Raw genomic sequence first — 7,356 nt, forward strand, 5'->3', positions numbered from 1 at the left:
GGAGAAAGTTTGGATCTTTCTGCTTTTACTGCACCTGATTGTTGCGTGTTCTGGAGTTTCTTTGTCTTTTGTATGAATTTTTTCGTCTTTCCTATTGCTTGATGCTTTTAGGGCTTTTGCATGTTATCACCGTTTCTGCTTGTGCTTTTGATGATGGTTTTTGTTTGATTCTGGAGAAAAGGTTGTGTCTTTGACGATTCTCTGCTTGGCATGTTTGGTGTTGTCGAAGCTTTTTGTAAAAAGATAGTGGCTTTGATGACTTTTTATACTTTTTTTTGTGTTTTGTCTTTCTCCTATGAAAATGCTTGCTGTTCGAAATCTTCTTCTTTTTTTTGTTTGGGGGATGCCGAGACGTAAGTTATAGATTTTTCCTGAAACCGTGCTTTGTCACTACCTCCCAAGGATGTCCCAGGACTTTGGTTTGAGTCTTGGGGTTTTTCTTTTCTGTTTGTTCGTCTGTATCATATTAGTCGAGTTGCTTTGCCCCTCCTCCGAGATGTTTTTTAGTAATCCAATCTTCTTTTCTTTTTGTAGGATTAGTTGGCCTCATGTCTTCTCGCAATAACGTTGTAGAGATGTCTTCCAAAGTTCCGTCCGATTGGTCCGATTGGCTGGACTCCCTTGTCCTAATGTGTGTCTCTGTCGTGGATGCTGAATTTTGTGTAGAGCTGAGGAAACGTCATAGGATTTGTGGTAACAGTGCTCGGGAGAGGGATATGAACAATACTTTTATTATCTACCTTTTCTTTCAAACTATGGTAAATACTAAAGCAGTTCCCTTAATCTTTGGGAAAACTCCAATTCCAAATCCTAATAATTTTGCATCAGAATGACTAATCCTAACCCTAAGCCCAACTCCAACCCTAACCCTAACCCCTTTTGCAAATTTCCAAATCTATGCAGTTGATAGGGTGGCTACTAGCAACATTGACGGCATGGACCTATATTCCTCTCTGCTTGCCTTGTTCCTTCTTCTGCGTTGGTACTCATCTCTGCTCGTAGGAGCTGTGCTCGCGTTCTTCTCTAGTCGGAGTCTTCTACTCACATGCTTAGTCTCTTCGCCTCTGAAGTCTGAAGCCTTGTCCCCTTGGGTGCTCTCGTGCTTGTTCGTCAACTCTCATGGTTGCCAGAGAACATCGCGAGTCACTTCAGGTAGGTGGTCTTTGTTATTATGTTTCTGGATTTTTATTGTATACTGTCTATTTGCTACTGGTTTTCTATTATTCTTATGTGTAATGGTTTTATTGGTTTAGGTTTTAATAGTTTTCTTCTTGAATTATTTGAAGAACAAAAGTAAAGTTTCTCCCTGGATCATTTACATGATTCTTTTGGCATTTGAAATAGTTGAATGTTGATAGACTGTGTTAAAGCAGGGCAAAGATTGCTGTCAAGCTAAAATATTGAGGTATGCTTCGAACACGAACATCTCAAATCATTTTTATTTTCTTCTACTTCCTTTAATTTTTTGTCCCTTAGGTGATAAAAGAAAAGACGGGGGATAGAATCATTGCACTCCAACAATTAATGTTACCATTTGGAGAGGTGAGTTTTCAAAAGAGATGTGATGAAATCTATTTCTATTGTCTCATTAGATGTTGTTATGAAATATACTTTTATTTCTATAGTTTCTATTTGGTGTATCTCCTGATGCTCTCATTTGTATTTCAAGGAAACGACTTCTTTTAGTGATTCCCTTACGAGGTTCGTTCGAACCATTATTGCTGAGGAGATACGTGCTTTATCCTCCACAATAAGCGACCAAGGAAAAAAGATCGATGCAATCCTGTCTATTGTTTCATCTGGACCCAGATCTGTTGCTCATCATGATGATGATGCTAATGCTGATGAGAATATTCCTGTGAGTGGGCCACCTCCATCAATGATAGCTCATACAATTGCAAAAAAGGCTCCATTGTGTCGAAAATCATCAAGGTGTCATTTGGCTTGAAAGCTCGAACCAGATTGCAAACCATCCGGTCTGTTGAGTGATCATGAAATCAGCGAAAACGCTGGCTTGAAACGGCATAAGAGTACCACTAAACGCAAAGTTCAGAAAGCAACATAATTGATTAAGGTTAGAAACTCAATTAATTGGCTTAATTTGGATGTTCATCTTCTGACGTGGGTATTTGACTTAAATAAACTGAAAACACTGGAGAAAAAAAGGTTTTACTTCCCTTTTCTGATTCACAAAATCCTAAAAATAACAATAAAAACCAATCAACCGCTTTGGTATGTAGATAACATCATCTCACTTTCAATTTTATTTAAATTTTTGCTGATGATTTGATGTGGAAAATATGAAATGAAAGTCAGATTTCAAGATTTTAGGACAAAATTGAAAAAAAATAACTAAATTAAGCAATTATAAGTACTTAATCAAAGGCGCTACATTCCTGTGATTTACTCTTAAAAGAACAGGAAATATCTATAAACAATATTTAAATAGGCGAAAGAGACTATTCGTTAATTTTTTCAATTTTTTTATGTTAAAAATTCTCTCTGACGTAGAAGTTGATTTTGTAGAAGAAAATCCCCACACGTGGAGACTTTAAACTACAACGAGGACATCCATGGCTATACGAATCCCATGATTTGGTGAACATATATGGTGATGAGATGCCTACGATAATATTCCCCTCTTTCCCATATATCCTGATGCATTAAGTACTCTGTGTCTTTGTTTTAAATACTTATACATGTTTCTATCCAAATTGATAGTGCTTGGAGGTGGCATTTAGGCTAACATCGGAAATGGTTTTCGGGGACTGAGTTGGCTATTGTTGCCTATATCTTTGGAACTGATTATGACCCCAAGTAGGTCACTTCTATTGATTTTGGAGATTTGGAATCAAACACTTATTTCATGAGATATAACTTGCAATTTGTTATTAATAGAGAGATTCTTGTGCCTAATGAACATTATTGTGGAAGTCGGGAAGTATTGATGACCCTTTGTCCAAAAAATCAGGTTGGAGATAACGTAAGTCATGAAGTAATTCATGTGATATACCTTTTTTACTTTGTGGAATTTGATTGATGACTGACAATTTCTGGCTCATCAAATGTAAGTTTTGAATCTGGTGGCATCAATGCTTATGAAACATGCTGCAGTTACAGTGGAAAATGGTTCCTCCCAACCACTTTTGCTGTAAGTTTCTAATGGCATAAATCATTTTGCTTTTGATTATGGTTATTATTTATTTATTATCCCAAAATAGTTTGGGTTAAGCTTTGATTTCATATTACTCTTGTTATTATTAATATTTTGTAGCAAATAGCACTCCAACAACGACATATTTCTGTTGGAAAAATGGAATACATCAAAACAAACTTTATGGGCAAGGTTGAAGACCTCTCTAAGGTAATAGATTATCTTGATGAGTTATTTCAACTGTGGTAAAAAAATAATTAACTCTTTTTATCCTTGTAACTAATAAATGATTTAACCTAATGACACAGATATACGTACCTATTAATGTTAAAGATCATTGGTTCCTTGTAGTTGTGAAAAAAAGTAGAGGGTTGATTACATATCTAGACTCTCTAAAGTGCTCAAAACAAAGGCACGAGAGGATGAAGGCAATATATGATGTGGTGTGTTCAATGGACTTTTAACGTTCAAAAACATATCTCTGTTTTGATTGTAAAACCAATTCCATGTCAAACTCATTTCTTTGATTTTCAGATTTCTTTCTTAGAGAATCTACTATTGGACGATTGGTTTTACCAATCGGATAATCCTGAAAGGCCGATGGTTTCAAAGTTCAAATTTCAAGAGCCAGAGGTGCCCCAACAAGATGCTCAATCGTAAGTATCATAAATCAATTACCTAAGCCATGATATAATTTAGGACTATACATACTATGTAAGTTAAATGCTTAAATTTAATTCTTTGATGGAGGAGGCATTAATTTGTTGTTAAAAAGAATGAAACTCATTTTTTAAGCAATGACTGTGGTGTGTGGGTTGCGCAATGGCAGACACTCTATCATCTATGGCGGCATGGTGCCATACTGGTATGATCACATGTCCAATTTGCATTATATGCTACAATTTTTTTGTTTTTATAACATCTAAATTTAACGATGAAGGTATACGACTTCGATATTAGGTGGTCAAGGAATACATCAGAGTAAGGATGTCCATAGACTTTGTGTATGGACCTCACAATCCAAGGAGAGAAGACATTCAAAGACTTGCTATTGAAAATTGGAATAAAAAGATGCCAAAGAATGTCACTCAGTCTTAGGATGTAATCTTTCAGAGTCCATGTTAAAAACTATATAATTTCTAAAATTGTGGAAATATAATTATCCTTACTGCTAACCCTTATAATGGGAGAATTTTTATGCCCGAAAGTGATGATGACATGATTAGTATATCTAAGTCTAAGTGGGTTCTTCATTCTAATAATTCTGGTCTCATAGGCATGAATGTTTTGTCTTTCAAAATTTACGTTTACACGTAAGATGGTTCAAATAGAAACTAGTTCAAATACCTATTATAAATACCTGATAGACTATTTAGATTAAGATGTACATTTGGATTGGTTTCCTTACTTTATTTTCATAAGTACTTTTTCGTTACAAAAATGCTTTTGCAATTGGATTGGTTCGTTTAATATTTTTCAGCAAAAAGATTACTAGGAAAATCATGTTGCATTTGAATATACAACATAAAAAAAGGCATTGTTGAAGATAATTCGATAGAGTTTACAAGTCATGAACTCATGGTATTATTTTATCAGAGTGGCTGATCTAAACATCTAAATAATAAAGTAGAAACTTTGAAGATTTCTTTACTCAACTACCAGGGAGTGTGTTACTATCCACAAGAATCTCCGTATCAAATATTTGAACACAACTATCAGAATTCATTGAACCAATACTGTGAGTACTGAGTACAATACATTTAACAAAAATAAATTACAAAAAAACAAAAATCTGCACAGTTCACATACTAACAACACTGGAATGGTTCAGCAAGGTAATGTAGCATCCCAGAAGCAAATATCTCATCTGCTTCATAAATAAAGTTAATTTTCACTGTTGTTTCAAGGTATTCCTAGCTTCCATGACATATATAAACATATCAATATTTATGTCAAAAATTATGAAGAATTATTTTGTAACGGATAAAGCACAAAATACAAATAATTTTCACCTGTAAGAGCCATTGATACCCAATATTTTGCAAAGTGGTTGGTTGGTTAGCTACTCGACCCTGTGGCGTTGGAAATAAGTTACTAAGAGTTTGATAAAATTGGACCCCCTGAAAACGCTCCTGTACCCATTAGATTCGATGGAGAACCCATGAGCTTAGTACTAGACTCTGTAGTATAGTTTCAACCATTATTCTCACTCCTAGTGGCACAAAGAGGCTCTTTTTCTGCCTGTCAAGCATGTCAAATAAATAAAAAAATAATTCATTACAACCTAATGTCACATTTTCTTAATTTTTACATCTATAAATAGATGGAATTACACAACCAAAATATTTAACCATGCTAGGAGAATAAATATGATTAACATACTAATATGAAAATAATTGATCAAATTTTTTTCAACAAACAAAATTTAGCAATCATTGCATAAATAACCTCATCTGTGTCTGTACATCAAGAAGGGAGATGATCATGGCTCGGTCACCTTCATCAGCCAACTTTGGACAATGCCTCTTTGTATGACCCTTCACGAAGCAATTTGAACATGACATTTTCCTAGTTTCATTCTTCTTGATTTTGGGTGCACCTTTTGTCTTAGCGACACATGGATCACCAACAAATTCAGCAGCAGGATGCAATACATCAGCAACCTCATTTTGCCTTTTAATGCTGCACCTTTTCTCTAGATTTTTGGTCCATCTAGTAACTTCATTCATCGTATCAGCAAAAAGTGGAACTTCTTGAGCCGCAAGGAATGACATCCACATTGTGGCAACTGACATAGCATCATATCTCATTAAAAAACCTTTTTCAGCATCATTTGTAGTGCTTTCGACTGTTTGATCATTAGTATACTTCTTTGCATCTCGGGTCCTTCTTTTTAGAATTATACTTTCTGGCAATTCATCTACATCCTCTCGTCTTAGCACACACAACATATGACTACAAGGATACCCTTCATGATCCCAATGACAGCATTCACACTCCAATTTCTTCTCATTGCGATCATATACAACTGTAAATATTTTGACCCTCTTTTGAAAAGCACAAATCTTGTATACCATAGTTGTGGAAAGGGGCTTACTATGTATAATGTCTAAAGAAACCACTTCTTCAATTTGCTTCCTCACTAGTTTGAATATCTCTCTAGTGTAGATGTTTACATCACAAAGCTCGAGAGACTGTAAGTTAGTTGTCAAAACATGATCAGAATTGATTATCTTAAATTGAACAACCATCTCATTGTTGCGATAATCTCGTAAAGCTCGCTCAAGATTCTCTACAAACTCTAAAATGCTGTGCCTTGAATGAACAAATCTCTTTATGAAGTGGTTAATGCCTTCACATCGTGAAGTAGTTCTAAAACCAGCACAAAATTTATCCCGAAGAAATGCCCTGGCCCAACTTTTTTTGTTTTCATATTATTTGTCAATCTATGACGTGTCACTACCACCAAACTCTTCAACCAATTTTGACCATTCCTCCTCAAATTCATCAAGATCCCACTTGGCATAAATGAACTTCTTAAATGATTCACATAAGCCTGGGTCTTTGATTTTCAAAGTAGCATTTTTCTGAAGATGCCATCCGCACAATCTATGGGTTGTATTTGGAAAATCTCATTAATCACCTCTTTCATAGCCTCGTCTGCATCAGTCACAACAACTTTAGGATACTTGTTCATCATGACCTCCAAAAAGTTAGCCAGTAGCCACTTGTATGTGGATGCCATTTCATTATCAAGTATGGCAAACCCGAATATACATGTTTGTCTGTGATGGTTGATGAGCGGATAATTTATACGCTTTTTGGCATTGTTTTTAGTATGTTTTTAGTAGGATCTAGTTACTTTTAGGGATGTTTTCATAAGTTTTTATGTTAAATTCACATTTCTGGACTGAATTAAGATCAGAGCACCAAGCTTTGGAGCCATTACCAGGGATTGTTCGAGCCTGGACATCACAATTTCGTGCACCAATGGTTACTCTCAGAAAAGATTACCAATGGTTTCTTGTACTTATTCTTTTTGTATGTAGCATGAAACGCAAAGACGTCACCAAAATGTTGATAATCAGCTCGGCATATTCCATCGGCCCAAAATAAACTACCTAACCAATCCTCCGCAGTTGAACTATATTGTGCCATAGCCATCGGGTCAATGTCAGCCTTTCCAAGCAGGTAGCTTATGG

The 7,356-nt window shown here is 35.4% G+C and overlaps 1 long non-coding RNA gene across 1 annotated transcript; it reads left to right on the plus strand.

Annotated features, from left to right (window-relative positions):
• Positions 900-1,841, plus strand: LOC110266565. The gene is made up of 3 exons (XR_002353979.1): positions 900-1,152; positions 1,345-1,405; positions 1,730-1,841. It is a non-coding gene; the product is annotated as an uncharacterized LOC110266565 (long non-coding RNA).

The sequence above is a fragment of the Arachis ipaensis genome, chromosome B09, assembly GCF_000816755.2.
Source record: "Arachis ipaensis cultivar K30076 chromosome B09, Araip1.1, whole genome shotgun sequence".
Lineage (NCBI taxonomy): Eukaryota > Viridiplantae > Streptophyta > Magnoliopsida > Fabales > Fabaceae > Arachis > Arachis ipaensis.